At 44.1% G+C, this 17,542-nt stretch overlaps 1 protein-coding gene and 1 long non-coding RNA gene across 3 annotated transcripts in view; one reads left to right on the top strand and one right to left on the bottom strand.

The window, feature by feature from the left end:
• The window catches only part of SPIDR (scaffold protein involved in DNA repair), a 253,771-nt gene that overhangs the window by 177,454 nt on the left and 58,775 nt on the right, over window positions 1–17,542 (bottom strand). The window lies entirely within an intron of this gene.
• LOC128324460 (uncharacterized) overlaps window positions 1–17,542 on the top strand; it is a 34,239-nt gene that overhangs the window by 12,067 nt on the left and 4,630 nt on the right. Inside the window, exon 2 of the long non-coding RNA XR_008306866.1 lies at window positions 10,832–10,916. This is a non-coding gene — a long non-coding RNA (uncharacterized LOC128324460). The remainder of the gene's footprint in view (window positions 1–10,831; window positions 10,917–17,542) is intronic.

Raw genomic sequence — 17,542 nt, 5'->3', positions numbered from 1 at the left:
GCAAACAATTTGTGTCTGTGTTATATCTGATTGTCATAAGGCAACTGAGAATTTGTTTTTTCTTTCAAAGTGCAAGTTCCAGTCCTGTTTTCCTCATCCTTCCATTAATCACCCTTTACAGTCTAAAGGGGAAGGGGGTAGAAAGTTGTAAATCATACCTCATGAAGTTCTCAAACTAAGGCTACAATCCTAAGAACACATAATAAGGCAGGGTGTAAAGTCCCACTGAATTCAGACTTATTTCTGACTAAATATGCTTAACATTATTAAGACTAGTGGGTTAGAAATAGCTGACAGTTGCTCTTATACAGCACTGTGACCCTTCTACCACATGTACAATTTTACTAGTGTTAATACATACTAGCTGAAGCGGGAACAGAACATCTGCGCCTCTAGTTTGCCACCGCCACCCTGTCCCCGCCACCACTACCATCCTTTGCCGCCTCCACACCACCCGCCCACCAGCCTCCACCACCATTTCTCCCCCCAGTGCTCCCCCTGCCCGCCGGCCACTACTTCCCCCACCCGCCAGCCCACTGCCACCATCGTCATTTTCTTCCCGGCCGCCCAGCCACCTGCCCTCTTCCCCTGCCAGCTGGCCTCCACCACTGTTTTGTTTCCTCGCAGGCCGGTCGGCTGCCACCACCATTTTCTCCCCTCCCCCACGTCCCCATTGTTATCTGGCAGCTGCTCGAACTCTTGCGAGAGCTGCCACACATGGGATTAGCGACGGGTATGCCTAAGATAAATATATATAAAGATTTTTCAACTCTTCTTGAAAGTGAATTTATGTTAAGAAAAAGTTTGGCAAGACACAAAATATATCCCTTAACACAAAAAACAAAATCTTTTTAAAAATACGGCATAAGACACTTAAATGGTTAGAAAGCTTCCTGCTCGAGTTTGGAAAATTTCTTAGTGTTCAAGAATGTGTCATGATTCAAAACAATGGAGCTTTTCCAAACCATCAGTTCTGCCATTAAAAAGTACAGATCTTCATCACCAAATATGTCAAGCCCCTCCCCCACTTGATTCATGCATCATTTATATCTTCTCCTGTGCATTTTCACACATAAGGTATTACACACAACAGTTTAAAAACCTCTACAGCACTATTGACTGCAAGCTCATCCTAACCATATTGACACAGGAGGAAGAGAGACATACAATTATCACAATTAAGAATGTTGATAGGATAAACTATAAATGTGACAAAACATTTATAAAGTGTTCCAGAAACAATATAAAAGGATGGAAACAAATACTTCTCACAAAACAACAACAAAAGCACTATGTCTGGAAAAGCCAGAAAAAAAATTAAAAGAGAAAAATATAGAAGGAAACAGTTTAATATAAGCATTTAGGGCCAGACTAGATTATTGTAGATAATGAGATTGGGGCCTGAGCAACTGACACCGATGGGGGCTTTTTCTCCTGGGGTGGGGTGGGGGGGTGCAAACAATCCAGAACAATCCCAACTTTTTTTAAAAATACAGATATTCAGATCCCAAACATGTGAGTGATATATTGCGTAGTTTGGGCCCAAGACAGGTAACTGAGATGTCTAGAAACACACAAAAATGTTTGAACGTAGAGACACTGGAAATAAAACAATTAATTAATTAAAATGGAAACAAATTTTACAAAGAAAAGAAAATACAACATGTATCTCTACCAGATGATCTTCTGCTTAGCAGAATTAAACAGTGGTGACCCTTAACAATCAATTTGTACTGTGCTCTAGGCACATCTCTCTGTTCAGTACAGAACATGGACTGAATAAATAGGCACACTAATTGTGTGGACCAATATATGCTCACAGTTTACTCAGTGCCTAGAGAGTTGCAATCATCAGCATTCCAGGCATTCCTTTTAGTTGGAGCAGAGGCAGCTAAAGTTAAGGTTAGTGCCACTAACCAACATGCCAAAAAAAAAAAAAAAAAGAGGTACACTATTTAGCTGAGACTCTACACCTCGAACTTTTCATTATTTATCACATGTATATACCCCAGGTGTGTTGTCTATAGGGCTGTCCATTTTATCTTCACAATAGTCATATGAGATAGGTTAGACTAAGAGGAGCTAATTGGGTCATACGCTAAGTTTCGTGGCTGTGTGGGAATCTGAACCCAAGGCTTCTTGGCCCGAAGCCAACACTTTATCCATCACACCAGGCTTGCACAATATAAGTCCCAGTGGCCGGATCCAGCCTGTGGGGGATTTTTTGCTGGCCCAAGGTATTGTGGTTAGGGTTGCCAGGTCCAGATGGTGAAAAAAGTCAATATTCATCACCAAAAAAGTGAAAATAGAAGATGCTTTTCATCAAAGTCTCCACTTTGCTTTAAATTTGCATATGTTTATTGGTATTATATATGCATATTTTTATGAACATTGGATAATCCTCTCTAATAAAAGCCTTGGTGTCCGTCCGTGGACGGACACCAAGGCGTGTGTTCGTGCCTCCCTGGCCTGTTCTGCGCCTGCGCAAAGCGCAGGCGCAGAACAGGGCAAGGGAGACACGACGGCCGGCACCCGGTGGCCATCTTGGGCGGCCAGAAGCGGCCGCCCCGAAAAAGCAGGGTGAGCGGCGCCGGCGAACACTGGCCGCCGCCGCCTTGCCCAGAGGACACCCGCGGCGACAAGGGAGAGGCCCCAGGGAGCGGAGGACCTGGCCAGAGCTGCGGGCGGCGGCGGGTGGCGGGCCCGCTGGAGCCCTGGGTGGCCGCCCTGGCCGGAGACACGGGCCGCGGTGGGTGGCGGGAGGGGGAATGGCGGCGGAGGCCCAGACCGCCGCAGGGAGACGGAGGCCGGGACCGGGGGCCGAGCGAAGGCCGAAGTAAACAGAAAAGCAAAAATACAGCCTCCGCCGCTGCCTCCGAAATCCCACCCTCCCAGCTTCCAAAACCACCTTACCCTGTCCCATTACAGTTGAACAAAGAAAGTCCTAAATTTAGGAGGGAGAGGGGAGCTCTCAAGCAGTGCTCCTCCCTCTTCAAAGGCTCTGCCCGAACTGGCGCTTGGGGCCGAAAGGACGCAAGAGGCGTCCTTTCAGTCCCAAGCGCCAGTTCGGGCAGAGCCTTTGCAGAGGGAGGAGCACTGCTTGAGAGCTCCTTTCTCCCTCCTCAATTTTGGACTTTCTTTGCTCAACTGTAACGGGACAGGGTAAGGTGGTTTTGGAAGCTGGGAGGGAGGGAGGGTGGGACTTCAGAGGCAGCGGCGGAGGCTGCATTTAAAAAAAAAAAAAAAAACAGTAAAGGGGAGAGGAAAAGGCTAGCGCCCGTTATTATAACGGGCTTCAGAACACTAGTTTGAGAATAAATACAGTGTACCACTGTGAAGCTGATGATGAACCTGAATGTCTCCTCAGTCTACTGTCTAGGTGCAGAGCTCTCAAGGCCCCTGCTCCTTAACTGTAAATTCCTCACCTGGTTAGGTTTGCCACACAAGTACTCTGTCCTACTACCTCACAGGTCATCCATCCAGCTCTCCTCAGCCAGGTTACCAACTTCACATAGGAACATAGGAACACAGGAATCTGCCATATACTGAGTCAGACCATTGGTCTATCTAGCTCAGTATTGTCTTCACAGACTGGCAGTGGCTTCTCCAAGTGCAGGCAGGAATCTCTCTCAGCCCTATCTTGGAGAAGCCAGGGAGGGAACTTGAAACCTTCTGCTCTTCCCAGAGCGGCTTCATCCCCTGAGGGGAATATCTTGCAGCGCTCACACATCAAGTCTCCCATTCATATGCAACCAGGGCAGACCCTGCTTAGCTATGGGGACAAGTCATGCTTGCTACCACAAGATCAGCTTTAGACACCTCTTCACCTCTTGGCTCGAGACAAGACAGCCAGCTACCAATCCAGCTACCAATCCAGCCTCTGTGCATGCTAGCACAGCGGTGCATGCACTGTCTCTCACTCACTTGCTATTCTCTGTGACTAGGTAAAGTGTGCCATCAAGTTGATTTCAACTACTGGAGCCCACAGAGCCCTGTGGTTTTCTTTTGGTAGAATATAGGAGGAGGTTACCGTTGCCTCCTCCCGCGCAGTATGAGATGATGCCTTTCAGCATCTTCCTACAGTATATCACTACTGCCCAATATAGGTGTTTCCCATAGTCTGGGAAACATACCAGTGGGGATTCGAAGCAGCAACCTTCTGCTTGTTAGTCAAGCATTTCCCCACTGCACCACTTTAGGTAGCATGTATATACTGCTTTTCAACAGAAGGCTCCACAGAGGTTTTCAAAGAAAAATAATAAGATGCTCCCTTGTCCCCAAAAGGCTCACAATCTAAAAAGAAATGCAAGGTAACACCAACATCAGCCACTGAAGGAATGCTGTGCTGGGGTTGGATAGGGCCAGGTTTATTCTCCTCATAAGAAATAGAAGAGATTCACTGCTTCAAAAGATGCCTTTAAGCCACCTTAAGTAGAGCAGCGGGGAAATGCTTGACTAACAAGCAGAAGGTTGCCAGTTCAAATCCCCGCTGCTACTATATCGGGCAGCAGCAATATAGGAAGATGCTGAACAGCATCATCTCATACTGTGCAGTAGGAGGCAATGATAAACCCCTCCTGTATTCTACCAAAGAAAACCACAGGGCTCTGTGGGCGCCAGGAGTCGAAATTGACTTGACAGCACGCTTTACCTTTTTACTTTGCAAGGGAGTGTGAGGGGATGCACTGCTTGTTTAGTTTGCATTGGTGCAAAAACATCTGTGGGATGCCTGAAATGAGGAGATGAAGTGTACTGCTGGGGAGGCAGCAATGGCATCAACAAAGTGCAGGTTATTAAGAGGGAACATCATTCCTCTGGGAGCAGGTGCCTTCTGAATGCTTAGAATTGCAGCCTGAAAACAACAGCTATTTAGGAAGAAGAGAGGATTTGGCATTTGTTAGGGACTGGCATGCACTCCAAGTGCTCCACTGCAGGACAGGGCCTATTTTCTGGCCACTATGGTTGATTAAAGTTGATAGGAGGGGGATGCTCCATAAGTAACTAACAATTACTTTCATTAATATTTTCAATTATTCATTTTAATGTAATAATTAATGCATTGAAAATTGACCTTGGACCCCACACAACAAGTCACAGTTGGTTATAGCCCACCAGGACATTTGAGCTGTATACCACTGTGTTACACCAAACAGGCTTTGAGCAGGAACAGTCACATATTATAAAAGATTAGTGGAGCCGTAGTAAGGCAAGCTGGGGGTGGTGATGGTGCAGATGTAAGCCAATAAATGATAGGAATGGAAACTCTCCTGCTGTCTGATGGCTATGCAAAGTAACATGTATGTCACTACAAGCAACTCCACAGTTAGGAATGTGGATTGCTATACAGCTACTTAAAGCCTTGTCGGGACTTTTCGGTGCTTGCAAAACATTTATAGAATAGCTTCCCCAGTGAGGTTCACCTGGCTTCATCACCTTGATTTTTTAGACGGCAGGTAAAGACTTTTTTGTTCACTCAGGCCTTTTAAATTTTGATTTTTTAAATCTTGATTTTTAAAACTGACTTTTTAAAAAAAAGTATTTAAATGGCTTTATATTGTATTTTGTATATGGGGGTGTGATTTCATGTTATGTGTATTTACTTGGTGTTTTAATGCTGTGAGCTACTCAGATAACAATTTGTTATGGGGCAGCTAACAAATAAAGTTTATTATTTATTATTAATCCAGACTTCCAGAAAAATTATGTATCAATTTAGCTCCTTCAGCTTACAGTCTGTTCACTAAGAACTTGAGCTACAGAAAATGGCAAATGTCATAATGATTTAATTAAACTGTGTAACAAAACAAGCAGTAAACTGCAATTCAGAATTAAGTCTGTGTATAATACCATCAATGATGTATACAGTGGCACATGTTTCAAATAGCATACAACTATTTATATTGTAATAGAAGTCCCAAAAGTCTACACTTTAAATCCTCCCATTAGTATAACAGATTTTCAGTGTGCAATGCACTCTGACCAGACTAAAATTTGTTTCAAATTCACATCCAAAAGTACAGTATTGTTTTCAAAAGCAGCCAGACTGCCTTTTATGAATACCATAAAGATGATGGCCAAGTTCAGATGTAACTCAAAACTGGAGGTTGGTGAACTCAAGGTTTCAATTTGAAACCATGAATCACATCGCAGATGTTCATCCAACCAGCCCAGCAACCTCCAATTACAGGAGAGGGGAGCCCTTCTCTGCTGCCCAGCCACCAAGGCCTAGCCCAGCAAGCTCCACAGCCAGACTGTGGGCAAAAGTGTCAGTACATCAGCGGAGCGGCCGCAATTGCCCATAATCTCAAAGGGAGTGTGTCAAGCACAATCATTCATTTTTCAGAATGAACTCCCTCAGCAGGAAAAGGGAATTTAAATGCCATGTCAATGCTTCTTCTGAAAGCAATAGCACCGCTCCCCCCTCCGGCAAAAGCCCTACACCCAAATAGTCCTGCACAAGAATGATATCAGGGGTGGGCCCGGGGGGGCACTATTCCCCTATTACTCAGGAAAGGGAACGGAACAAGACAGCTTTCTAGGGTCAGCATACTCTGTCTCTACATCAGTCAGCACTCTCCTTGTACTGGAGCACTACTGACCCTGGCTACTGGTCCTGCTCATGAGTAAGCCTGGGAAGGGGAAGGGGATGGGTCCCCTTCCCCAACCTTCCAGTGGGAGGAAAAAATAGAACTTGGCTGTTTGAGAATCCTTGCTTGGGGCTGTCTTTTAAACCCAACCCCGGGCACACACACTCCAGTCATTTGCCCCCCTCCCGGTGCTGTGATGGGGTGCCCTGCTTATGTTGCCACCTGGAGTGTTTGTACATTATTAATATAATGGCCAGGTTTTGTTTTATAATCTGCAAAACCCGATCTGATCTTTAGCAATGCATTTCATAAGTAGTTTATATATTTTTCTCTTCTTTTTAAATTTTATTTACACGATGCATTGTTTGTATTTCTTATATATTGGTCTACAACCGTAATAAAGTTCTGCTCTGTTCATACATCACTGTCATTTCATTCTTGGGGAGCAAAGCATTTAGTGCCTGTCCAATCATCTTGTCCATTTTCCCTCCAGCTTGCCAGGTGCAGGGAGCAAATGACACAGTAGGAAGAGGGAATGCCCCTGTGTGACTATGCCACTTGATAGGCTGTCAAGCGATGTGGTGGCATCCCTGATACTCAGCAACTACATAGCTGTGAAGGTGACAGGAGGGGCAATGCTGCTATTTGGAGAGGCAGCCAGCAAGAGCCGCAGCGTCCATAGAGCATACAAGTCCCTAGGCACGTCTACGGTGCCACCTCTATGATTGCAGTTTGAATATTGGCACAAAACTGCAGTTATGATAGCATCCAAGTTCGGATGTAGCAGTTCAGTGGCCAAACCAGAGGTCTCAGCGGCAAACCTTTGTGCAAACCGAAGGTTCAAACTGGAGTTTGGCGAAGCAAACCGCAGGTTGCTTTCGGCCTGAAACTGTGATTTCACAAATTCCAATGTACTGGCGTTCCAATCTCTGCCCCATTTAACACTGGTTTCACGTTACATTTGAACCCGGCTGATATTTGTATAGCATGTACTTCTGTTACAAATACACAGAACTAGAGAAGGCAGGAACAAAATTCAAAATGAACTTGATAGTTTCAGCCTAATTTTCCATTCCCGCAACATGAAATTCAACATAGGCAAATGCAAAGTTCTGCATGAGGGGGCAGGGGGACAATCTGTGCATCTTATAGGCTGAAGCCTTCTCAAAAGACCATTACTGATGCACAGGGTTATTTAGGGCAGAAGCTAACAACACAGAGAAAAAGAAGGAAGCAGCTTTCATAACAGCCCCAGTGCCCAGAGAGGAGTGCAGCTGAAAGAGGGAGGATATGGAGGAGGAAGATCCAAGTGATTATTAGTCTCTTCTACTCCTTTGAGGCACTTGCAGTAGGCAGACCAGAGGCAGGAAGGCATCTATGGAAGGAGGCTGGGCCCTAGGTCATCCAGGGATGCTCTGGATTTCCTGCATTGAGAAGAAACTAGTCGACAAGGTCCCCTCCAAAATTATAATTCCCATGATTCTAATACAACCCATATATCACCATATGGTTTCTATATTAGGTATACACAAAATCTACAACTGAATGGTGTTTAAAAAAACCAATTTAATATCTCTCTCACAGAGGATTAGAACTATGAAATTAAGGATGCTTGTATGGGGTTTTTTGTAATGTGGGGAGGAGAATTTTCCACTATAAAATTCTTCAATGGAAATTTTTTTGCTCCATATTACTCGAAATAACATGCCAACTCAAGCTGCAATCTATTTAGGCTGTTGGGAAATTTTTCATAGTAATTTGGGGGGGGGATTATTATGCAAATGAGGGGGAAATTGCATAGGAACGTTTTCCAATGAAAAATTTTCTGGAAAACCTACATAGCTGGCTATCTGTTGGCCCTTGATACACAAGGGTATCAAGTATATCAGCTTGATACACAATCATGCCAAGGAAGATTTGAGTTCACCTGTCCAGAAGAGGATCTAGATTCATTCCCCCCAAATCACCTGCTGGAGTACAGTGTGCACTATAGCAGTCCTGTAACCATAGTAACCCATACACAGTCCTGAGAGCTGAATGCAGGTTTTCAGCTATTGGATATTCATGCACAGCACATAACTGTGCACAGTGTTACTTATTAAGAAAGGAATTCATATGTTAAGACCTTATTCATGCATAAAAGGCTGCACCAAAGCACTACTTGGACATTATTGGAAAAGGATGCTTTACACAAGCAAGTTTCCGAAGTGGGGCTGGAAGTCCTGCTGTCTTGAGTAGCTAAAAATTATCAAATCGCCAGGGCCAGATGGCATCCACCCAAGAGTTCTGAAGGAACTCAAACGTGAAATTGCTGATCTCCTAGGAAAAATATATAACTTATCTCTACAACCAGGCTCTGTACCAGATGACTGGAAAGTAGCTGATGTAACCCAAATTTTCAAAAGGGATCCGGGGGGATCCAGGAAATTACAGGCCGGTCAGCTTAACTTCAGTGCCAGGTAAATTGATGGAAAACATACTTAAGGACAAAATTGTGAAGCATATAGAAGAAAAGGCCTTGTTGAAGGAGAACCAGCATGGCTTCTGCAAGGGGAAGTCTTGCCTCACTAACCTTCTGGAGTTCTTTTAGAGTGTCAACAGGCATGTGGATAAAGGTGATCTGGCTGACATAGTATACTTGGACTTCCAAAAAGCTTTTGATAAAGTTTCCCACCAAAGGCTCTTGAGTAAACTTAGCAGTCATGAAATAAGGGGACAGATTCATGCATGGATCGGTACCTGGTTGAAGGACAGGAAACAGAGAGTAGGAATAAATGGATAGTTTTCACAATGGAAGGAGGCAGGAAGTGGGGTCCCCCAGGGATATGTATTGGGACCAGTGCTCTTTAACTTGTCCATAAATGATCTAGAAGTTGGGGTGACCAGCAAAGTGGCCAAATTTCCAGATGACACTAAACTATTTAGGGTAGTGAAATCCACAACAGATTGTGAGGAACTCCAAAAAGATCTCTCCAAACTGGGGGACTGGGCGACAAAATGGCAAATGTGCTTCAATGTAAGCAAGTGTAAAGTGATGCACATTGGGGCAAAAAACACCAAATTCACATATACACTGAAGGGATCTGAGCTGTCGGTGACTGACAGGAGAGAGATCTTGGGGTTGTGGTGGACAGCTCATTAAAAGTGTTGTCTCAGTGCACGGTAGCTGTGAAAAAAGCTAATTCCATGCTAGGGATCATTAGGAGGGGGACTGAAAATAAAAATGTTAATATTATAATGCCTTGGAGAGTGGGCTCTCCTCTGCCCCCCTAGCCCTAGTGCCTACCAGCTGGCTACCTGCCTCACTTCAAGCAGCTGTGGGCACCTGGAGAAGAGCCTCTGAAGGTTATTCAGCTTGCTGTCACAGACCATGGTCATAATCATAGCAGTGGTTAAATGACAGAAGGTGATTGTTAAATGCCAGCCTTCTGATGATGACTTGGTTCATTGAGTGCCATAGTTTTAAGTAATGCATGTATTATATAAATATGCACTAGCATATATATGCCTAGCTTCAGATGCAGAATGAAGCTAACAAATGCTGCTTCCCTCTGTATCTGTATATCTTATTTTTCTGTTTTGCTCAACAGACTTTCCCAACAATTTTCATATATCTTTTTCCAATTGATAGGGCATCTTGGAAAACAGGAGAAAAAATATATTTCTCTTAAAGCTGTCTTAAAAGCTACATATAGTGGAGTCTCTTTGCTAAATATGTTCAGGAGTGAGAAGGCCGTGATTGTGAGAACACACGTAAGGTTGTAGGGGCATATCACTGCTATATAGAGTTCAGTCTGTGAAAATAAGTTTAGTACAAACACAGTTTAGGATTGTATGTTTAGCATTTTTGAGAGTAACTCTTGCCAATTTAAATACAGATGTGTGTCCCATGGAGAAAACGTATCTGCAGTGGAATTAATGGTCATTCAGCAATTGTTATTCATTAAAAGAAAACAGCCCAACAAGTTTCATTGCAGCTTTAAATTATTTGTTTGTTTGTTTATTTAACATATTTCTATACCACCCAAAACTTGCGTCTCTCTTGCTGAATGACCATTTAATTAGGACCGACTACCTATGCCGAACAATGTTATCTGTCTTTTCATTTATTCAAGTTTACAAAATCTTATAGATGTTTCACAAATAGAAATTAAATCCTATTTTTACCATCTGGTGTGTCTCACAAACAGGCTAGAATTTATCTACAAAAAATGTTCTTTAAATTGTTTTTTTTCCTGTTACAGTTGGAGAAGGTTGTCACTTGTAAAGAAGAAATGATACAATCAAAATGTTCATTGACCAGGCAGATAAGGGACATGAAGTGGGGTTGTAAGTGTGTTTATCTTATATTTTCTACAAAGATTTGGCAGATTTTGATTTGAGGCTAAAGAAAGTTTTGTAGAGTTGAAAGCTCAACATTTAAAAACAGTCAGTTCAGTAATTCAGGGAGCTAAAAGAGTGAACTCAAGTGCTATTTACTGTTCCTCTAATCAAACAAATCCTGCAGTGTCTTGACTAGGACAGAGCCTGGGTACTTTAGTATTACTACTGATATCAAAATCCACCGTGCACACACATGTGTCAGCGACATTACCATATTAAATTAGAGTGAACACTGTTTAAAATTTATATAGAATAGTTTTCAAAATAGCTAGGCTAATTTACTCTGGCTCTGGTAGTCCTTTACATATGATAAATTATCTTTCTTGACCAACAATGTTTCATGCTTGCAGACATGACAGGCAACATTTTCAGATTGTTATGTTTTGTTTTACCTATAAGCAAGAAACTGCCATGGATATGTTGGTGTTCTAGACTCCTATGTTTCAGTGCAGCCAACTGTAAATACTGAGTATGTAGGACAACAACTCATAGTAGCCTATCCTAGAAAATTTAGTTAGCAACGCACTAGTACAGAAGTGGACTTTCCTCTTCTACTCTGGAGTAATGCTTTCTAGCTCCAGCATGAATTAGAGTATATTGTCCTTTCCTGAAAGAAATTACAGAATTGTGTTTTTGTGATTATCAATTGCTTACCATCAATAATGCTTGACAGCATTGATAAACACACTTAGATGTGATCCTGTATTTCCATGAATACCTTTTTAAATGAGCAAATAAAACAAGTATGTGTAGTGCATACTGATAAGTTCCAGACACTCTTCAATTAATAATTTTACACACACCTCTGTGTGTGTCCTCCATACTTTATGACATCTGAATAGTTGTGGAACAATTAATTCTGTTCCCTAGCTTCCTCTTTGAAGTGAATTTGCAGTTTCGTTTGGAGGAACTTCTTCCTAAAAATATCTAACTCTATGGTCTGCTTTTTCTCTAAAGTGCTTTTCTCTAAAGAAATCATTGCAGCACTACAGCCATAAAATGGAAGAGGACAATTAGCTTCATGTTCTGTGTGTGGGGACATAAGCATTTGGTTGGCCACTACTGTACTTGCAACTGTATGCTATATGGGCAAGATGGACCCACTGTCAGATCCAGAAGGGCTCTTCCTTTGTTCAGAACTGTTTGAATTTCATCACTTGCTGAAACTGAGGAACTGTTTCAGGAAATGGCTTTGCCTTGCCTCATAAGTAATGAGAAGTAGATCAAGTTGTACTGTCCTGCATCCAAATGTAGCTTTGACAGCATAATAGTATGCATGGAAGTACTAGGCAATTGAAAATATTCTATTGTCACCGTTTTTGCTTTTCAGGATGGGAGCGGAGAGTGAAAATGCAAAAATCCCTAGAGTTTATTTAAAGAAAACATTACTTACAGTAATGGGCAAATAGCAAAGCAGATTCATACTTCAAGGAATTATTTGTAATGTCCTGTGTTTGGTGGTTTAATGAAAGCTTGAGGCAAGACTTGCTTGTTATTCATGGGGGGGGGGGCGTTTCTCAGTGCCAAGGATTGAGACGCTTCGGTCTTGGTTTTTATTTATGCGATTTAGATTTCTTATTTATGCGACTTCTATACCGCCCTTCCAAAAATGGCTCAGGGCGGTTTACACAGAGAAATAATAAATTAAAAAAGATGGATCCCTGTCCCCAAAGGGCTCACAGTCTAAAAAGAAATATAAGACAGACACCAGCAACAGTCACTGGAAGTAGTGTGCTGGGGGTGGATAGGGCCAGTTACTCTCCCCCTGCTAAATAAAGAGAATCACCACGTTAAAATGTGCCTCTTTGCCAAGTTAGCAGGGGATTGAAAGTGTGTGGATCTCTTGCAAAGTTATTGCATCTGCTGGAGCTGCTTCCTTGTTAAAGGTTAAAGAAGAGAGTACACAACACACACCAGAGAGATCAGTCAGTCATGTTTTTAAAAAAACAGAGGGTGAAGAGATAAACATCCTCTCCACACACTATTCGTAGGCAAAGACATTTTTAAAATTGGAATACAGTAGATGTTGAAGACATCTGAGCCCTATCCAGATGTTTTTGGAAAAGGATGCTCTATATGAGTAGAGCATCTAATGTGGTACTGGAAGTCCTGCCCTGGCTTGCCACTCACCCCCTTGCTGCCATATTGGTGATGGTAGCTGTTTCCATGATTGGCTTCCCAATCATGGAAATGCTTGCTATCGTGGCATGTGTCTTTTCAGATGAATGCTGCTGTAATTGTGAGCAGCACTGGTGAGTGAGTGAATAATGGGCTGGGGTAGGACATAAGAACAGCCCTGTTGGATCAGGCACAAGGCCCATCTAGTCCAGCATCCTGCTCCACACAGTGGCCCACCAGATGCCTCTGGGGAGCCCACAGGCAAGAGGTATGTGCATGCCTTCTCTGCTGCTGTTGCTCCCCTGCAACTGGTATTGAGAGGCATCGTGCCTCTGAGGCTGGAGATGGTCCACAGCCACCAGACTAGTAGCCATTGATAGACGTGTTCTCCATGAATCTATTTAAACCTCTTTTAAAGCCATCCAAGCTGGTGGCCATCACCACATCCCATGGCAAGGAATTCCATAGATTAATTATGCACTGTGTGAAAAAGTACTTCCACTTGTTGATCCTAAATTTCACAACCTTCAGTTTCATGGGGTGACCCCTGGTTCTAGTGTTGTGAGAAAGGGAGAAAAAATTCTCACCGTCTACCCTCTCCACTTCATGTGTAATTTTATACACTTTGATCATGTCACCCTTTAGTTGCCTCTTTTCCAAGGTAAAGAGCCCCAGATGCTATAGCCTAGCCTCATAAGGAAGGTGCTCCAGCCAGTCTGATTCCTAGGGGGCGTCGGCCTGGCATCGACCACTCCAGGAATTTAAAAAATGGGTTTAAAAGACACTTCCTGATGGCTTCAGGGGCTGCATTTTCTACCTATTTTTTAGTTCCTGGTCAATGCCAGGCCAGCACCCCCTAGGAATCAGACTGGCTGGAACAGATTGATTAGCAGGCTGTTCCAGCCAATAAGACCCAGGAAGAAAGCAACAGGCAAGAAGGAGAGGCGGGAGGAAGCTCTGTGCTTTGGAGGATTTCCTGGCTGCCTGTACTGGTAAGTTTGTGTTTCTCTGGTAGCTTGTTTGGTGGTGGTGGTGGGGTGTCATAGCCCTTCCTTCCCATACTGATGAGCCGCCTCTGCAGTTAGGAAACGGGGAGAGGACCTTTTCTGTAGTGGCAGCCTAACCCTAGAATACACTCCTCAGGCCTACTAACCTGCTGCCTAATCTGATAAATGTTAGGTCCTAGGCCAAGAAAAGATAACTCTTTAAAAAATTGCCTAGACTTGTAACAATTAATTTCTATTTGTCCTGCTTGAAGTTTTTACTTTAAAAATAAATCCCGAAAATAATCTGTAGTTGTGCCCAAAGGCTTGTGCACTTCTGGCAAGGTTTTTGAGCAACTTCTTATCTCCATCGCAAACAACTTCTGTATCACTCACTGTAAGGCTGCAGGTTGCTGTACTGTCTGCTTCTAAGAAGTCTTATAAAATAATATGTGTTGTGCTTATGTGTGTGTGGTGCCAATATTTTCTTTAGCACTGTATAACTTTATCTTTTCCTTTGGACACTTAGGACAGTGCAATCCTCCTCCTGCTCCCCTTGGATTTCTTCACCACCATGACCACACTGCTGCCCACCCACATTCTTTACTGCTTCTAGTTTATCATGACTTAAGATGTTATTGACAACATCTTACTCTTTCCTACAAGCTAGAACAGATGCTATATTCTCAGAACTGTCTCACTCCTTATACAAGTCCAAGGAAGTAAACATTTTCCCAAGGAACATTTTCCAAGTTCCTTTTCTGTAAAAATGACATGCATTTCACAGGGTGTGGCCAATTCAGTTTGCTGGCATTCAGAACACATTGAAGATTCATTCCTTTAAATAAAAAAAAGACAATGCCTCAAAGGCTTAATGCTAGAACAAGAGGCACCAAGAGATATTGTACTGTCTCTACCCGTTGAGTTCCCCACATTATACAAAATTTGGGTTCAGATGCAACACAAAACAAAGGCTTGTTTTAAGCCTCCAATTGCTCACAAATTATGGCTTGTTTGGGGCCAACAAACCAGGATCTGAAACCACAATTTGAAAATTCATTTGCACATCACAGTTGTGCTAACTGTGGTTTGCTCTTATGTCTCGGTTCACAGACCACTGACCATTGACAAAGCCACTCCTCTGCCTCAAGAGAACTGCTACACCATGGAGACATTAGTGAACTTCTGAACTCGAGTTCTGGGCAGATGGGAAACAAAAGCCAACAAGCAGCTCTAAACCATGATTTGCTTTCTAATCCAGAAGCATAAACCATAGTGTTGGATTAGCTACAGTTAGCACAAACTATGGTTTCACACTATGTCTGAACCAGCTAGTACGTACCTACTAAAAACCTTAACATACAAACCAATAAATCATCAATATGGTTCTTTCTGTATTTTCCACTAACTTGGAAAATAACCTGGTTTAAAATGGAAATCTGACCTTATTGCAAGCATATAGTATCTTAAAACTGAATTTACGGCCCTCCCATAGACTTAGCCATAGATATCTGTAGAAGCAAAGGCTGCACAGACTTTTTCTAGGGGTGAAGGTTCCAGTCGTGTGCTGCATTCCAGCTCCTTCTTGCTCTCCACACCAGAGCTGCAGCCAGTGATGCTGCTTCCCAACACCAAAACAAAATAAGTAGCACATCTTTCATCTGCCCCTCCCTCCTCCTGAAATGCCAGCCATCAGGAGGCAGAGTTGAGCTCCACTGCCTGCCTGCCTGACTGGCTGGAGCGCTTGGTACACCAAGACAATGATGATGCCTGCTCCACTTTGTTTCTCTTGAGGAGTTGGGGCAAAGAGTGTAGGATAGGCACAGGCTCAGTCGGGCAGGAGGCAAATGCTTCCTCTTCCTCCCCTCTGGGTGTCCATCCATTTAGCCTTTGTACAGAGAGAACTGTAGGGAAAACACATTTGCTCATCACATGGTTCATGTACTTGTATCATGGTTTGCTACCGGGAGTCAAGCAGAGATAAGAAGTCAGAAAATGTGTCATCCCTCTGGGTGACCATTCTCTCATGTTATGTCTAGTAACTATATCTATATGCAACTGGCTCAGAGTACATACTCCAGTTATAAATATCTATTACACCACCTACAAACTAAAAAAAGAGACATTTAACTTTCCATATCATGAAGAAAAATTTTCTGCCCTGAGTACACTTTGTTGCGGTTTGTACTATGACAAAGCGGAAGACTAAAATAGAATAGGGATGTGCACAAACCTGTTCAAAGGCCCTTTTACTGGCCTCTGAAAAGGTTCAAACCACCAGTGGTTCGGCCAGTTCGAAGGTGGGGGGGGATACCTTTAAGGGCGGGGGATGGTGCTCTCACTGGTCCCGCCACACTTCACCCGCTGGTGCTCTACTTTAAAAGGATCTGACAGGGTGGCAGCGTATCCCCCTGCCGCCCCATTGGACTGGAAGTAACAGGAAGTACCCGATGCACATGCGCTTGTCAGGTGGGCACGCACACATATCAAGTGTGCACATTGGGCATGCGAGCGACATGGGCATGCACATGCATGTTGGGTACTTCCTGTCACTTCCGGTCCGACGAGGCAACAAGGCGGCAGGGAGGTATGCTGCTGCCCCGCCGGACCCTTTTAAAGTGTGGCACTGGCATGGGAAATGTGGTGGGAGGGTAAGAGCACTCTCCCCCACCCTTAAAAAGGTACCCCCTCCACCTTCAAGCTGCCCCCTGACAGTTCTGTGCACATCCCTAAAATAGAAAAGACCACTGGAAAGAAGCGCCTTCTAGTGTTGATATCAACCAGCATCTGTATATAAAAACCTGTCATGGCTACAGGTCAGATGCCCAATTTGGGAATTTATTATTTGGATTTTTAAAAGAAAGAAAGGCGGCAAACATTCACAGTGCAACAAATATGCAAGACCTGGTTGTCAGAAATAAATATCATTCCCCCTTCACTGCATACACATGCGCGCACACACGCGCGCACGCACACACATGTTGCATGCCATCCTGCTCTGGAGGGCACTCCAACCTAGGCATGTGCCCGAAACGTTTCGGAGGCCATTGTAAAGGCCTCCGAAACGTTTCGGCGCTGGGGCGGTAATCGGTGTTTCAGCACCGGCGGGGCTAGTACTTTAAGGGCGGGGGAGGGTGTACTCACACACCCCCCACCGTATTTCCCCCGCCGGCGCTCTGTAAATTTCAAGCCCCTTGGGGCGGCAGCGTTCCTCCCTGCCGCCCCATTCCCCCCGTCAGCCGGAAGTGGCCGGAAGTTGTGAGCACGCGTGCGCCCGTCGTGCGTGCGCACGCACGGCAGACAGGCGTGCACACACACGACGGGTGCACACGCGCTTGCAACTTTCGGCCACTTCCAGCTGATGGGGGGGAACGGGGCGGCAGGGAGGAACGCTGCCGCCCTGAGGGGCTTGAAATTTACAGAGCACCGGTGGGGGAAACGCGGCGGGGGGGGTGAGTACACCCTCCCCCG

This window comes from Hemicordylus capensis, chromosome 4 (assembly GCF_027244095.1).
Source record: "Hemicordylus capensis ecotype Gifberg chromosome 4, rHemCap1.1.pri, whole genome shotgun sequence".
NCBI classification, from domain to species: Eukaryota; Metazoa; Chordata; class Lepidosauria; order Squamata; family Cordylidae; genus Hemicordylus; species Hemicordylus capensis.
This window is presented reverse-complemented; position numbering and strand designations above follow the sequence as displayed.